The sequence below is a fragment of the Protomyctophum parallelum genome (assembly GCF_964188405.1).
Source record: "Protomyctophum parallelum genome assembly, chromosome: 21".
Classification (NCBI taxonomy): domain Eukaryota; kingdom Metazoa; phylum Chordata; class Actinopteri; order Myctophiformes; family Myctophidae; genus Protomyctophum; species Protomyctophum parallelum.
The window spans coordinates 20,537,432-20,555,505 of NC_139713.1; the positions used below are offsets into that span (position 1 = coordinate 20,537,432).

Sequence of the window (18,074 nt, forward strand, 5' to 3'; positions counted from 1 at the left end):
AGAAGTTGACTTTAAGTGAGGCTTGTTATTTTGGGAGCAATGCTGCTAGTCGAGAGAGAAGTTAATTAGACAAACGATAAAATCGTCAAAAATTAGTGTGACTAAATATTTATGTGTACACTCAAGTTACAAATGAATCACTGAGGATTTTACCGTTTTAGTGTTGTGTAGAGAGAGGGGAGTCAGTGAAACCGAAAGTGATCGAGGATTCCAGGAAGTTGACCTCTTGTGATCTTGGACTGCATGGTTTAGTATAAAGGTCTAGTTATGGATGAATGTTGCATGGGTTCAAATTAATTTTAATCCTGTAATTGAGATTTGTCTAATTAAAGTTCAAAATGCTTAAAGAATGTTGCTTATGTTGGTGGTCCTTTTTTGAGCATTTTTATTCACTCAGGCCTATGTGTGTGTGTGTGTGTGTGTGTGTGTGTGTGTGTGTGTGTGTGTGTGTGTGTACACACACACACACATGCTGAGGAAGAATGTGCATGTACCCTTAATATGAAAACTCTGCAGATAGGCTGGCTGACTGTGCCCGATTCTGATAAACGCAGCTCTCGCTTCATGAACTAATTGGGATGCTGACCAACCTCCTGGGCTGTCAGCATCCAGTCTCTACGTCTACGACAACAATGTGTCCTTGACTCCTTAATAATTGGCGCGCTTGAATGATAGAAATTCAATATAGGCTATACTGTTATGCTCAGCGTATTTACCTATCCGATCCGCTCGAACTGTTAATTGTATTTGTAGCACATATCGATAATGCTCTTTAGATGAAGAGACTGATCATGGTGACATTATTACCGGAGATGGAATCGAGTATGATTATGATACTGGGTCAGGTGACAGCGCCGCGGCTGCAGCTTGTCTGAGGACCTAACGGTCAAATTGGACTGGGCACCGTATAGGCTACCTGCAGAATTATCTTTACATTGACTGTGTTGTCACGCACGCGGCACGCTTTTTACGGGGACTACGGTGGCAATTAAACGTTGACGGTCAGTGTCTCCGTGCACAGTGCACTGCCTTCAGTTCTGTGTCTGCACTCTGCAGATCGAGTCACTCTGCACACCGGCACCGCAGTTGGTACCGTAGAGAGGACATGGACCCTGCAGTGCTCATCTTCCTGCTGTATGTGATGATAGCTCATGAGCTGTTCTGTGGAGTCATGCAGTACCGGCGGCAGGCGAATAAGCCCCGCAAACGGCCGCCAGGACCCATGTTGTATTCAAGGTGAGGTTTGAATTTACACATAAAAACTAAACGGTACCGTATTAGACGAATCAATGCTTTTCATTTCGGGAAATGGAGTAGGATGTTGAATTGTGTTAATGCTACAGCCAAAAACCAGACCAGGATTATCTTTAATTTGAAAGATCCCCAGTTTGATTATAGCCTATTGGATTAGGACCCCAATGTAGGCCTACAAAACTCTGAGAAAGTGCAAATAGAACCCAATGGATCCGTTAAGGAATTTGGTTCATAGGCCTACTAAGGCTACTATCAATCAAATGGGGACCCCCACAAGGACTCCTGCTAAAACATTTTTATCAGCTTTACTGTGAAATTCCTCTTTCTTACAGTATTCAGGTGCAGGGAGCCTGGAGTGTGAGCAGCCAGCCCACCAGGACGGAACGATGGAGACAATCACGAAAGGGTTGTCGGATTGTGAGAAAAGCATAATGAAGAGACAAGATGAACATACGGTATATGGCGGATATATACAGACTCACAACAACACACATGACCTCTCATCCCTCTCTGTAGCTGTATGAATGGGACCTATATATGCAGTTCCTTTTAAAGGCTTCTTTAATTTTATTTTTCCTGATCGGTAGCCTATATTGTGCACCATGTGGAATCTTTAAGCAAAAGAATGTCGTTTTGTGACTTCTTTATAGTATGTATGACTGCTATCTGCTGTTGATTGTTTCACGTCAGGCATATATTGGCTAATTGGCCTATATATGCTGATGATGTGCAGCTGGATGTGCACACTGAAATTTGTAATGATTGCAGGGGGCCCATTTTCTCTGCTTTCTGTGGAGTCTCTTGACCTAGCTTGTAGGCTGTGTGTGTAAAGGATTTTTGTGTCAGATCCTTATATTGTATAGAATAGAAAATAAATCCCTAGCATTATTGTGACCAAGACAATTATGTGGATGCTTTAATTTCAACATGAAACTTTAACAAACATAATGTAGCCTAATATAAGTACTGTGTACAAACAGTAGCCTTAGAGCCTACTGTGCAATTTTGATATGGCTCTTGTTGCTGATTCGATGGTGGAAGTGAGTCCCAGGTCCCTACCCAACAGGGACCCCTGGCCCTTATGGGTCCTTTTGGTTCCATTGTAATTGTTGTAAATTAACACTGAGGATTTTACTGTGCACTCTCTATACCGGGGAGTCGGGACAACCAATAAGAAAACAAAAATACTAATTATGAAAGTGTAACAGTGATAAGTGCAATGTGTCGGCCTACTAAAGAATGATTTAAGTGATGATGGCAAAACTTTGGGCAAGACTAACACACGGCACAAGCAAGCGTAGCCCCTGCTGGGCTGGCACAAGAAATTCGATGCTGATCGGTGAAGTGGTTTGCGAGATTGGCCATGGGCAGACGGGCAAAAACCACGCCCACACCTGGTGGATATAATTAGAGAAATGTATCAGATTGAATTGAAGCAGTATGCATTTACAGGCTCTGCCTACTAGTGCCTACCCATGCTGGGCAGGTGTATATTTGGTATGAATAAAGGCTGCAGTAGAAAGAACAAGGGAGAGAGAGTGAGAAAGAGAGCCAAGCACATTTTAGTATAGTATTTGTAAGTAATATTTTAGTGAGGCAGAAAATAATTGTAATGTAAAGATAAACCTGCCCTTATTGTATCCACATTCCATGTACCACTGTATTATTCCATGTGTAAGTAATTTTTTTTGTCTGGCCCCATTTTGTATTTTGTCCATTTGGACGTTTTGACCCACAACAGGTCTTCGTCAAGTATGACGTATACCTGACGAAGACCTGTTGTTGGTCGAAACCTTGTCCTCTTCAAATAAATTACTCTGGGAGCTGTAGAACAGTGTGCGGACCTCCTTCCTTTTCCCTGTACGTATTTTTTTTTCAGCACCTGAAGAATTCTTTAGAGATGTGCGTGCTTCCCTCTGGACTCTTGCTTTATCCAAAACACTGACCAAGTTTGGCACACATTATTTTGTGTTATATATTATGAAGTAGCCTCACTTGTCTAAGAACACTGACTCTGTCCCCATTTGGACTAGAAAACAAATGTCTAAGAAGTAGTCAAAATAGCCAATCTACAAGCTCACAACGTTGCGAGCTGGTAGATCTGCTATTTTCACTAGTTGTTGTAAAACATGTGCAACTAAAGGGTCTTGTTAAGCCCGAATCACACCAGTTGCAACTACTCACTGCAAGTCTGCAACTGGTCACAACTCAACCATTTTATGGTCAACCACACAAATGCAACTGCCATTGGGGATAATGGTTGCAAATAGTTGGATGTTGCAAGGAGTTGCATGGTGAATCATTGGTGTGGTTTGGGCTTAGAGGTGAGACTTTACTGAGAAGATTTTGCCTCAGTGGTATAGGTCTTCTCTCTTCAATGAGTTCCCTGATGACGTTTGAGATTACCGTTGGTGCTGAACCGTTTCCCACACTCGTCACAGTGGTAGGGCTTCACTCCTGTGTGAATTATCTGATGAAGTCTGAGATTACTGCTGTGGCTGAACCGTTTCCCACACCGGTCACAGTGGTAGGGCTTCTCTAATGTGTGAATTCTCTGATGAATTCTCTGAAGTTTGAGATGAGTGTCTAGGGTGAACCTTTTGCCACATTGGTCACACTCATAGGGCTTTTCTCCTGTGTGAATTCTCTGGTGACCTTTGAGACTACCGCTGTGGCTAAACTGTTTCCCACATTGGTCACAGTGGTAGTGCTTCTCTCTTGTGTGAATTCTCTGGTGAACTTTGAGATTATGGCTGTCGCTGAACCTTTTCCCACATTGGTCACAGTGGTATGGCTTCTCACCTGTGTAAATTATCTGAAGTTTGAGATGAGTGTCTATTGTGAACTGTTTCCCACATTGGTCACAGTGGTATGGCTTCTCTCCTGTGTGAATTCTTTGACATTTGAGATGAGCATCCATCGTGAACCGTTTCCCCACACTGGTCACAGTGGTAGGGCTGCTGCTCTATAAGTTCTCTGGTGAAGTTTGAGATGACTGACTGTGCTGTAGATATGTTTCTTCGGTGGTAGTTTGGCAGGAAAGACATCTTGGATGGAGAATGAGGAGAGAGAAAAAATAAACATAACATTTATTGAAATTACATGCAAGCTGTGTTGTATTACCAACTGATAATGTTCTAAGTTTATGTCTGCAACTGCCAGGCACAGATTGGACATTGTAACATTTATGCAGATTCTTGGCCTGCCTGCATGAGTGTTGTTTTTTCTTCTGTAGCCAGTGAGTCATTGCCAGGGCTACAGGATGAACTGTAAAAGAGCTGCACGGGACTGTTTCGAGGGATTTGAGTCTGTGTGTGTGTGTGTGTGTGTGTGTTATAGTTTTCATAGTGGGTTTTGTGAGGCTTTACTTGTTGTCTTGGTATGTTTTTTTAGCCTACCACCAATGTGTATGGTAATTAACCAGGGGTCCCTGTTGGGTATAGGGACCTGGGACTCACTTCCACCAATCAGTTGAATCACTTCCACTGCCTTCCCCCCCAAATCCAGAATCAAACCAACGGTTCCAGTGCAGGAAAGTGATGGAGAAGGTTAAGGAGCACTGCATCTGGTTTGGCATGGAGCAAGAATACACACGTTAGGAATCGATGGACACCCTTTTAGTTGGCCTCAGAATGGATATCCTGGACCCCAAGGTATACTGTAGCACACATATGGCTCAAGTACACAATAAAATACTAATACTAATGTTTGTCCTACCCTTGATTTAAACTTGGGTCACTCTCATGAGAGATGAGAGATGCCTACCGCTCTGGCCCAAACCACACCAAAGGGTTGGGTCGGGACGAGACGTTTTTTAAGGTCAATCACACCATTAAACCGTAAATCGGTTTTGTCCCAAGGAGTCTCTATACCGGTGTGGTTTGGGCTTAAGAGGCAATCCTCGGCCAGGGGAGATATTGCGCTTATGAGCTCCAGGCTCAAGCTCCAGGCTGTACTGAGTCCATAGTCCATAGTCCATACCATACAGATAGGAGAAAAATACAATTATGTATTCATTAAAATCTGATCTAGATTGCAGCTGTATCTCTGAGTGAGCTTTGCAGTGGATGAATGAACAGTGAGGACAGTGCATTGGCAAATAAACATTTGTATACGCATTAGATTTGAAAGGATTGAAACAACACTGAACAGTCATCCTTTGTTTTCCATCTGAAGGCCCATACTACTGTGGCGTGGGCGCAGGCAATGTTTACGGACAAAATATGTGGCACCAACGCTGAGGTTATGCCTTCTCAGGCAAGTAGTCTAGTTATTACAATGTAGCACAGTGGAAGGAAATACACCCCGGATTACATTTCTCACATTAACGTAGTTGTACTGTATGACAACTTGATTTTGTGTTTCTGCACTCATCTTGTTTTTCTTTACGCCTCTCTCTCCTCTCTTTTCCACTTTCCTGCTCTGCTGTTTCTCGTATTCCAGTGGGAGTTCCAAGTCGGCCCCTGTGAGGGGATTGAGATAGGGGACCATCTGTGGGTGGCCCGTTTCATTCTGCACCGTGTGTGCGAGGACTTCGGGGTCCTCGCCACCATGGACCCCAAGCCCATGAAAGGCAACTGGAATGGTGCTGGCTGTCATACTAATGTCAGCACCAAGCTTATGAGGGAGGAAGGTGGACTGCAGTGAGTGCACATGCACGCACGCACGCATCCACGCATGCATGCACGCATCCACTCACGCACACACGCACGCACGCAAGAGGGGCGACTGTGGCTCAAGAGGTAGAGCACGTCGTCCAATGATCCATGGGTCGGCGGTTCGAATCCCAGCTCCTCCTGTCTACATGTCGAAGTGTCCTTGGGCAAGACTCTGAACCCCAAATTGCTCCCGATGTGCTGGTTGGTACCTTGCATGGCTTCCACGCAATCGGTGTATGAATGTGTGTGTGAATGGGTGAATGTAATGCACAATCTACGTAAAGCGCCTTGGATAAAGGCTCTACGCTATATAAATGCACCATTTACCACGCACGCACGCACGCACGCCACACACGCACACGCACACGCACACACACACACACACACACACACTGACACACACACTATTATATACCAGATCTGAGAGACAGAGATTTTTGTCCTCTCACACCTGCGTGTGCTTGTTTGTTTTCTCTACTACTATTGTGTTGCAGACACATTGAGCAGGCCATAGAGAAGCTGGGCAACAATCACGCCGCACACATCTTGATCTACGACCCATGCGGAGGACAGGACAACAAGAGGCGTCTGACAGGCCTGCACGAGACCGCCCACATCAACGACTTCTCTGTGGGCGTGGCCAACCGCGCGGCCAGCATCCGCATCCCGCTACAGGTGGGACAGGAGCAGCGTGGCTATACTTCGAGGACCGGCACCCGGCGGCCAACTGCGACCCGTATGTGGTGGCCATCGCACACACATGCCTGCTCGAGGGACTGGAGGAATGAATGTGTCCACAAGTGGATACTTGACAATCTGCATACACAGTAAGATTCTCTCTGTGTCATTTTATCCATTTTGTAATTTTAACACAAGAGTTTACAAATGAACCAAAAGGACACTTATGGTTCCATTTGTGCAGTCTCAGGCCTCTTTTAGACGGCGACCATCTCCATATAACACGTCAAAGTCCCGTTGCGTTCTAATTTTTTCTTACCCTTTACACGAGAACGCACACGTTATGATATGATGTGCTATTATGCTATACTGTCGCTAGGTGGCGATAACGGGCTGCCAAATAGACAGGTCACCCACGTACAAGAAGAAGAAACCTTCACGCAAGCCTGCGCAACACGGCTCTGGGCGCGCCACGGGATGGTATATATTTAGTGTGGTTGCCCGAATGGGCAACCAGACTCTTGTAACTGTGACACTTTATTATTTCACTGATGAATTGAACAATGTGGACTTTTGATGAATTGAACAATGTGGACCCTCTTAAACAAGTGTAATGCTTAATTGGGTCGTCCACTCACAGTTAACAGTCTTTGTATTGAGTTTGTGCTTGAAATGTAGGCCTACTGTAATTCTACAAACTATTAATAAAATATTTAAATCAATCAATCAAACCAGAGCTAGACTACACCATGATATATTATTAGGAGTACAATAACTTGGCATTGTGAATAAAAAGGTATTAGCCACAGTGGGGTTGCAGTGTAATGTAATGCTGAAGGTTTAATCACAGGGCTGTCTGCTTTATGTATTATGATTAAACGTGCATTCTGGTATATTGTGAATCAATGATTGAGAAAAACATCAAAGGGGTTTGAACCCGTGAAGTTCTATAAAGTTGTATTAAGAAGTCGGGCGTCTAGACCGCTAGACCACTGAGGACGCTGCCAGCAAAGGGACTCATGTCTGTATTGACTATTTAAGGGCAGCGTCTAGTGAGCTAATCTAGTGAGCTAATTTAAGACTTCCGGTGGACGATCTCTTCAAAATAAGAGTACCCTCTAACTGTTTACTTGCTGATAATTTCCTCTTTATCTAAACATCAAAAGGTTTAAACGATCAGACTGAATTGGAATAAACAATCATGTAGGCAATATTAGTTTGGGTCCAAAATTCAGCATGCAACCAAGTATAAAATAACTTAAACTGGATCTCTTGTCCACTAGTCCCTCCCTAACATTTTACTCAGTCATTATAGCTTCATTTTCATTTAGTTTTTTATTCAGTTTTCGCCAGTGAAATAAGGTAGTCGACAAACATTTTTACGTCATAGTATTAGTCGACGAAATGTACAACACTGGAACACACCTTATACATTTCTGCGTCTGTGCCCTTCTCCGTGTGTTCATCCAGCTGCCGGCGGTGATTACTGGCGCCTGCTGAACCCCGGGGAGTACCGGGTGACGGCCAAGGCCGACGGCCACACCCCTCAGACCCGGCTGTGCATGGTGGGCTACGACAGCGGAGCCACCAAGTGCGGCTTCCACCTGGCCAAGTCCAACTGGGACCGCATCAAGCAGATCATGGCGCTCCACGGAAAGAGACCCATCCGACTCGTGCCCAAAGCGACCGCCACTACAACGACAACAACAACAACGACGACGACGACGACAACAACGAGCGCACGAGACGGGACGGCGGTTGACTCGCAGTCGCACAACGCAGAGCGCCTCCGGAGGCTCCGGCAGATGCGCCTGCGCCGGCTCCGCCTTCAGAAAGCACGACAGTCCTCCACGACGACGACGACGGAAGCCACGACGACGACAACGACGACGGCGGCGCCCACGACGACAGCACCTGCGCCCGAGAGTACAACTTCCTGGTACGACTCGTGGTTTCCTGTGGATAGCTACGAGTCGGAGCCCACGCAGCAGTAGCCTACCTGGAGATCGGCATGGATGATGACATGATTGATTACTAAAGCTAAAATAAATCTACACCTATACTCGGGTCGTATTGGCGGTGCCGTGAGCTGAAAATAGCCGATCTACATACATACTGTACGTCCAACGCCAGCAGCTGTAGAGTAATGCTTATTATGCTCCGACTCACCTTATAGATCGGCCAAAAATAGCCGATCTATAAGGTGCTTGTGGAGCGGCAATCTTTAGCGCACGATATGGGCATGCGTTGGAGTAGCTCTGGTCCATAGCCCTAATGCCCTTTGCTGCGTTGCATTACGGCTATGTGACTTGCCCTCGCAGGAAACTCGCTAGAGTAACTCAAATTATTTTTCTTGTGCATTGTGTACGTGTGGTGGGGGGCTCCGAGTGCGTCCACTAAGGGAAGTAAGCTTTCTAATAACACAAGCCGCCTTTGTATTGGTGAGTATAGGTAAAACGTTATTTTTATTTTCGCAAGCAGAGGAGGAGAGGCTGGTCTGCATTTCATACGAGGGCAGGAAGACAAGAGTCACATTGCCTTAGTTAATGCAACGGCAGCAAAGGGCATTAGGGCTAGTATGGACCAGAGCTAGCGGCGGAGCATAATTGAAGCATTACTCCACATCTGTGTTGTTAAAATGATAGAAGCTTCCTAGCCAGTCAGGATAAATCTGCCACTGTGCCGCATAACAGCTGCAATCAATCATACCAACGATCGTCACACATGCTTAGGTCATTAGTGTCATATGTGCTTTATTTTATTTTGAAAAGTTGGGTCTGTTTATATACCGGTACTCTTTTTTTATATTTGTATTTAAAGGGCTTTTTTTTCTCTGTGTGGAACGTTTTGTTTTTTAAATATTTTTCTAATGCCGATGATCTGATATGACTTAAATTGTATCTGCTGAGCAGAAACAAACACAGCAAGACAAATGTAATTGAATCTACGTTCAATAAAGCTGTTGAATGATAAAAGGGAAAATATCAGTTATAATGCTCGCTATTAATGTCATTATTCGCACAGAATCACAGATGATAAAACATGTTAAACATTCTTAAAGTAGTATAATGCGGTGTAATGTTTTCTGTCAGAAAGAAAGTGTGTGTATGTCGTGTGTGCGTGCGCGTGATCCAGTGTAGTTTATTTTATTATCACCAACAATAAAATGCACTTATTTATAATAAATAACTGACCAATTAACCAACCACTTAAAACTGACATTGCCATAGACATTTTAAAGCCCCATTTGCAATATTGAATCAAAAAGTAGGCTTATCTGCCACGTTGTGGTAATAACGGTCAATTGCAGAATTCAAAATGACATCAGTTTGTGACAAAACTAGTGAGATGGATATCCGTGGATATGCTCCTGAGGAGGAGGATTCTAAAAACGACTTTCTAAATCCTAAAGCCTTGTTTATACTTCACTGTGCAACGGTCCTATGCTGGGAAATAGCAGATATGCAAACTCACAGCACATCTCATTCAAGACACTGAACTTGCAGATCTGCCATTTTTTAACACACTATAAAGTTAACCATTTATCATGCTGCTCTACGTGGCACTGCATTCTGTGACATTAAACCAAATGGCATTTTCCACTCTATGACACTACTGTTCTACATTTTTGTCTAATAAAATAGGCTATTAATTTAATCAACAGAGATACTACTAACCAAGCTATCCATGTCAACATGCTCTATAGGAGTCTCAATAACAGGTATAAGTAACGTTTAATGTTTAGTAATTTTAATGTAGCAGAAGAGGCCATTCATTGAACAGAGTTTTGCACAATTTTAACATCCCAGATCGATTGAAATATGAATCTACTGTGCTGTGCTACACCATGATATATTAAGAGTACAATAACATTCCATTGTGAATAAAAACGTATTAACCACAGTGTAATGCTAAAGGTTTCATCACAGGGCTGTCTGCTTCATGTAATATCATTAAAAGTGTTGTTGGTGACAGTTATATGAGTTGGAAGCATTAAGACCCATTTTAACCCTCAATGGCTTCCTTTCTGACAAATAACGTTATTGTAAAATTTTGTTTGGAAGTGCCACGTCACCATCTCGCGGGCGTGGCCTCACACCGGAAGGAAGTGCCGCCGCCCTCAAATACGGAAGAGACGCGTGGAGGTAGGTTTGGTCAGTGTTTGTTTGGAACGTGCCACGTCACCATCGGTCTTCGGAGCAAGTAAGTGATAAATGTTATTTAATACTTAACGCTGTTGTTGTTTGTGTGTTCAAACGTCTATCACTTGAAGTTACTTGTTATGATGTTTATATATGATGTTTGTACGAAACTGTGAAACAGAGTTTCAGTAGCCGAATGGTTAGTGTCGAAGGTTTATAAACAACTATGCCCGGCCTCAATGTTTACTAACCGTCGACAGTACCCACTCGACTACCGAAACACGGCTTTAAAGAGTAGTATTTACATATCTAAACACAACAAGTAACTTCAAAAGTGATAACATGTTTGAGCCACGGACCACCATTTCACATTAATAGACTCTCACAATGGTGGTCAGTGGCTCAAATGGGTCTGAGAGACTAGATGGCCTCAAATGTTGGTCCGTGGCTCAAACGCTGAATAAATAATCGACTAGAGGTGAGAAGAGTATTGTCTGGTAGGTAAAAGGACAAACATTCTGTGAAAATTGGCACGAAGCAACAAACATTCTTTGAAATTGGTGGGAAACGATCCCGGGCACTCATGTTAACAAAGCTCAGTCACTAACCACTATCGCTATGCTACAATCAGCATTATATAATCCAAGGATCAAAAGTAGCAATCTTCTACATTCTCTAATTGTGTAGTTTTTTGGAAATTAAGCAGATGCTTAACAACAATTGAACTATTGAGAGTGTAAAGATCTACTATTGGGGTCAATTTGGTTACCTAAATTAAATTGCTCTGTATTGTGACAGTAATCATTACTATAGAGTGTGTGTTCAGTAACAGTGTTAAATAGCTCTATAGTGTGACAGTAATCATTGCTATAGTGTGTGTTCAGTAACTTGCAACACAGCAGCCAAGTATATGCAGAACACATATACACGCATTTGACATAACACAAACAACAAGACAATTTACATACATAAAGACATGAAGACAAGAGCAATATCCACCGCTTAGATTATCCTGTGGCTACTACAACTCCTGATTAAACCCTTTTCTATTTATTAAAGAGCTGGAGAGACAGGAATATTCCTGTTACTGAACACACACTATAGCAATTATTACTGTCACAATAACTTTGTACTTTTGCTACTGATGTTTGTGTGCAACATTTGAGCTGGTGTCAAGTCACCTTAATTCAAGTGATAGATTATATACAGGGGCATGCCATATGGTCTACCTGCACAGCCTTTGTGATTACTGGTAGATCACGATGTACCTTTTGGGCACCCCTGCAATACAGGATTCCTGTCCAGAATTGTTTTTTATTAAATATAGAGGGTTTAAGTGTAGGGTTTGTCATGTTGGTGTTCTCTATAACTTTTCGTCCTGGGCATGACGTTAAACTGTCCAGTGTAACTCCAAGTTACATGGGGTGGGTATGGTTTGAGAGTTTGTGATGCTCAGTTATTTTTTTGCGTCTCGGTTCCTCAGGTGGAAGCTGCATAGTTGGGTTTTTGATGGGTTGGGTTTCAAGTGGCTGGTCGTTTGTTTAGATATTGAAAAGGAGGGGGGCGAGCGCGCTACCTTGTGGGAAGCCGTTCTTTTCGGCTTTCCATTTACTCCTCTGGTCATTTAACTGAACATAGAAGCGCCTGTTGTTGAGGAGGCTTTTCCTGACCATTGTGCGGTGTTGGACAGTGTCGTAGGCAGCAGAGAGATCTCTGAATGCTGCTCCAGTTATTTGTTTCCCCTCAAACCCATCCTCAATGTGTTGGGTGAGGTTGAGCTCTGTCCAGCACAGGAGCGGCTGGGACGGAAACCAGCTTGGTCTTTAGTCAGCTTGGTATCTATGAGTGGCAACAAGGCGTTGGAGTAGCAGCTTCTCATATAGCCTTGTAGGTGATGCAGAGGGAAATGGGTCGGTAGCTCTTTGTGGATAATGGGTCTATGCCAGGTTTAGGGATTGCAACCACGTTGGCCTTTTCCCAGACAGAAGGGATGGTTTTCTGTGCTATGCATGTGTTCAGCATCCCCACAAGCCAGGTCTTTGCGTTGGGTCCCAGGTGCTGTAACATTTCTGCCAGTAGGTCATCAATCCCTGCTGCTTTTCCGGGTTTCAACTTTCCCATTGCAGTTTCAAGTTCTTCTAGGTCGAAGGGTTTGGTTTGAGGGCTGGCTGATTGTGGTTGGTCTGATACCACTGTGCGATGGTATTCTCCTGTGGGTCGGTGGCGGTCTTGGTCACAACTGGTGGCCAACAGTTGTAACCAACACCGCCACCGACCCACATAGAATACCATCGCACAGTGGTATCAGACCAACCACAATCAGCCAGCCCTCAAACCAAACCCTTCGACTTAGAAGAACGTGAAACTGCAATGGGAAAGTTGAAACCCGGAAAAGCAGCAGGGATTGATGGCATACTGGCAGAAATGATACAGCACCTGGGACCTATCGCAAGGACCTGGCTTGTGGGGATGCTGAACACATGCATAGCACAGAAAACCATCCCTTCTGTTTGGAAAAAGGCTGGAGTAGTTGCAATCCCTAAACCTGGCAAAGACCCATTATCCCCGAAGAGCTACCGACCCATTTCCCTCCTCTGCATCACCTACAAGCTCTATGAGAGGCACTACAATTTCTGAACAGACTATATTTACATCAATATGTCTGGGTCCCCACCTACTCACTCAGGGTTGACGTGTCACACCTGCAGTGATGGGAGGGGCACCAAAATGTGGTATTTTGATTGTTTAATGGGGGCACTCCCTTAGTATAAAAGTGTATGTTTTGTGTACACATGACCTGATGAAGATCAAATGGATCGAAACGCTGTCAGTATTTCAACAAAGAACGTCTTTCTTATACCTGTGGTGTGCGGGCTCCATCCAATACCTACACCAGTTGTGATGCAACAGAGTTTGCTGTGACCGTTGTGAATTATGGGTGGTGTGGTTTTTGCCAAGACGGTGGATTGTGGCCCATGCCTTCCTGCTGTTATTTGACATGTTGGTGTTCTCTATATCTTTTCGTCCTGGGCATGACGTTAAACTGTTCCGTTCGAGAGGACCAGCGACCCTCGAATGTAAACGGCCACGAAAGGAAATTATGTGTGTGTGAGGTGTTCTCTATAGGTTGGGTTTCAGGTGGTTGTATTGTAGTAGCTTGACATTTCTTGGAGGGCACTTTCAAGGACAGACTCAATCTTCTGGAAGTCTGCTTGTTGGGTCGTAATGCAGAGGTTGTCGGCGTAGATGAAACGCTGGCATTAGGCATTGGGTAGTGGCTGGTCGTTTGTGTAGATATTGAAAAGGAGGGGGGCGAGCACGCTACCTTGTTGGAGGCCGTTCTTTTGGGCTTTCCAATTACTCCTCTGGTCATTTAACTGGACATAGAAGCGCCTGTTGTTGAGGAGGCTTTTCCTGACCATTGTGCGGTGTTGGACAGTGTCGTAGGCAGCAGAGAGATCTCTGAATGCTGCTCCAGTTATTTGTTTCCCCTCAAACCCATCCTCAATGTGTTGGGTGAGGTTGAGCTCTGTCCAGCACAGGAGCGGCTGGGACGGAAACCAGCTTGGTCTTTAGTCAACTTGGTATCTATGAGTGGCAACAAGGCGTTGGAGTAGCAGCTTCTCATATAGCCTTGTAGGTGATGCAGAGGGAAATGGGTCGGTAGCTCTTTGTGGATAATGGGTCTTTGCCAGGTTTAGGGATTGCAACCACTTTGGCCTTTTCCCAGACAGAAGGGATGGTTTTCTGTGCTATGCATGTGTTCAGCATCCCCACAAGCCAGGTCTTTGCGTTGGGTCCCAGGTGCTGTAACATTTCTGCCAGTAGGTCATCAATCCCTGCTGCTTTTCCGGGTTTCAACTTTCCCATTGCAGTTTCAAGTTCTTCTAGGTCGAAGGGTTTGGTTTGAGGGCTGGCTGATTGTGGTTGGTCTGATACCACTGTGCGATGGTATTCTCCTGTGGGTCGGTGGCGGTCTTGGTCACAACTGGTGGCCAACAGTTGTAACCAACACCGCCACCGACCCACATAGAATACCATTGGTATCAGACCAACCACAATCAGCCAGCCCTCAAACCAAACCCTTCGACTTATAAGAACGTGAAACTGCAATGGGAAAGTTGAAACCCGGAAAAGCAGCAGGGATTGATGGCATACTGGCAGAAATGATACAGCACCTGGGACCTATCGCAAGGACCTGGCTTGTGGGGATGCTGAACACATGCATAGCACAGAAAACCATCCCTTCTGTTTGGAAAAAGGCTGGAGTAGTTGCAATCCCTAAACCTGGCAAAGACCCATTATCCCCGAAGAGCTACCGACCCATTTCCCTCCTCTGCATCACGTCTTTCTTATACCTGTGGTGTGCGGGCTCCATCCAATACCTACACCAGTTGTGATGCAACAGAGTTTGCTGTGACCGTTGTGAATTATGGGTGGTGTGGTCTTTGCCAAGACGGTGGATTGTGGCCCATGCCTTCCTGCTGTTATTTGTCATGTTGGTGTTCTCTATATCTTTTCGTCCTGGGCATGACGTTAAACTGTTCCGTTCGAGAGGACCGGCGACCCTCGAATGTAAACGGCCACGAAAGGAAACTGTGTGTGTGAGGTGTTCTCTATCATTTCATTCCAGACTTCACTGTCTATCTCCTGTGTTTTCCATTCATCTTGAGCGTTACACAGTCGTCTGATGTGCGGGGGGAGGTGCCGGCTAGCGCATAAAGGCACGGACGGGACAGGTGTTGTCTTGACCCATCCCGTGATGATGCGACAGGTGTCATTTAGGGCTGTGTCGACCAATTTGGTGTGACGTGATCGGCTCCAGCTTGAGCAGGCATACTCTGCTGTAGAGAAAGACAGGGCCATGGCAGTTGCACGGATTGTTTGTGGGTCTGCGCCCCACTTGGGAGTTCACTAGTTTTCACAGGATGTTATTGTGGGTGTTGACCGTGGCTTTTGTGTTCTCCAGGTGTTTTTTTGAAGAAGAGTGTCCTGTCCAGTGTAACTCCAAGATACATGGGGTGTATCGGTTCCTCAGGTGGAAGCTGCATAGTTGGGTTTGTGTGTCTTTCTTTTTCTGTCTTTCTTTCTTAGGACGGAGATCAAGGTAGACGCCATAGGAAGGCTCAACACTAGCCGATGCCCCTAGAGATCCATCCCAAAGCTTCCCTCAGGGAGCACAGCAAGCCAGCTAGCCAGCAAGCCTGCCCAGTCAGCCAACGCAGCCAGTCAGCTCCGCCAGTCAGCCAGTGTAGAAAGTCAGGCTGCCAAGCCAGAGCATATCAGCCCTTGCAGTCAGCCATTGCAGCCATACCAGCCTTGCTCAGTCAGCTCAGCCAGGCCTCTCTTGAGGCCTGGCTCTCTGTCTGCCTGGCCCGGTCTGCCCTGCCCTGCCTTGCAGCAACAGAACCAGCCTTTCTGGAAAGCCAGCCAGCTCAGAATGCGAGCTGAGCAAGCCAGTGCAGCAGCAAGCCCAGACTAGGTTACCGCAGCCTTACTGTGCAGCCACAGCCACTCAGTCTAGACCAGCAGGAGCTGGCCAGGCTCCAACCCTTGCAGCGCAGCCTTAGGCCGGACAGTCCCCCTGCCTGCACTTTGTTGCCTTCCTGGCCTGTCTGCCTGCCTAGGCGCCTCGGTCTTCCTGTCTGTCTGCCTTGGCCTGCCAGTCTGAAACTGGTTTAGACTAACTGCGTGCTTGCCAGCTGCACTGGCTTGCTGAGCTCGTATTCTGAGCTGGCTGGCTTGCCAGCAAGGCTGGTTCTGTTGCTGCAAGGCAGGGCGGGGCAGACCGGGCCAGGCAGACAGAGAGCCAGGCCTCGAGAGAGGCCTGGCTGAGCTGACTGAGCAAGGCTGGTATGGCTACAATGGTTGACTGCAAGGGCTGATGTGCGCTGGCTTGGCAGCCTGACTTTCTACACTGGCTGACTGGCGGAGCTGGCTGGCTGCGTTGGCTGACTGGGCGGGCTTGCTGGCTAGCTGGCTTGCTGGACTCCCTGAGGGAAGCTTTGGGATGGATCTCTAGGGGCATCGGCTTGTGTTGAGCCTTCCAACGGCGTCTACCTTGATCTTCGTCCTAAGAAAGAAAGACAGAAAAAGAAACACACACACAAACTCAACTATGCAGCTTCCACATGAGGAAGGCAGGCAGGCACGCAGGCAGGCACAAGCTGCCTGCGTGCTTGCTTCGCCCTCCAGTTGCTGCTCCAGTTATTTGTTTTCCCTCAAACCCATCCTCAATGTGTTGGGTGAGGTTGAGCTCTGTCCAGCACAGGACGGGACGGAAACCAGCTTGGTCTTTAGTCAGCTTGGTGTCTATGAGTGGTATGAGGCGTTGGAGTAGCAGCCTCTCTTGTAGGTGATGCAGAGGAGGGAAATGGGTCGGTAGCTCTTTGAGGATGATGGGTCTTTGCCAGGTTTGGGGATTGCAACCACTTTGGCTTTTCTCCAGACAGAAGGGATGGTTTTCTGTGCCATGCATGTGTTCAGCATCCCCACGAGCCAGGTCTTTGCGTTAGGTTCCAGGTGCTGTATAATTTCTGCCAGTATGTCATCAATCCCTGCTGCTTTTCCGGGTTTCAACTTTCCCATTGCAGTTTTGAGTTCTTCTAGGTCGAAGGGTTTGGTTTGAGGGCTGGCTGATTGTGGTTGGTCTGATACCACTGTGCGATGGTATTCTCCTGTGGGTCGTGGCGGTGTTGGTTACAACTGTTGGCCACCAGTTGTGATGCAACAGAGTTCGCTGTGACCGTTGTGAATTATGGGTGGCTCCCTGAGGTCCTTGATCGCCATTGGGTCCAACAGTGGTCATTGAAGCGTGCACACACATGCACACATGCACCTACACACACAGGGGCACATGCGTATGCACACCTGGACCTTTAAATGAACAACAACACAAAAACTAAGGCACTGGTGTTGGACTTCTGGTTTACCGGAACGGGGTTCAACTCCCTGCAGTGCCCTGCTCAATGTGTTGTATTTCATTCATTGGTCCATGGTCTCAGGTCATTGAGCGGCGCGCTATAGTGCGCGATTCTTCATCATTGTTGAGGATTTTTTAAAGGTGAAAATCAAGGAAAAGCAAAAGGCTATAGTCCATGGTCACGGACCGCATACTGGTCAAGGTCATTTATACTGGTGAAGATCATTTACTAGTCTTATAAAGGTCATTTATACTGGTCACGGTCATTTACTAGTCTCATGAAGGTCATGTATACTGGTCACAGTCATATACATACTGGTCACGGTCATTTCTACTGGTGAAGGTCATTTATACTGGTCAAGGTCATTTGTACTTGTCAAGGTCATTTATACTGGTCAAGGTAATTTACTAGTCTTATTG

The 18,074-nt window shown here is 45.8% G+C and overlaps 1 pseudogene across 1 annotated transcript; it reads left to right on the forward strand.

Moving 5' to 3' along the window:
• Positions 1-4,793: 4,793 nt before the first annotated feature.
• Positions 4,794-6,700, forward strand: LOC310879534 (glutamine synthetase-like; annotated as a pseudogene). The gene is made up of 4 exons: positions 4,794-4,907; positions 5,431-5,511; positions 5,698-5,897; positions 6,407-6,700. The product of its transcript is annotated as a glutamine synthetase-like (transcript).
• The last annotated feature ends 11,374 nt before the right edge of the window (positions 6,701-18,074 follow it).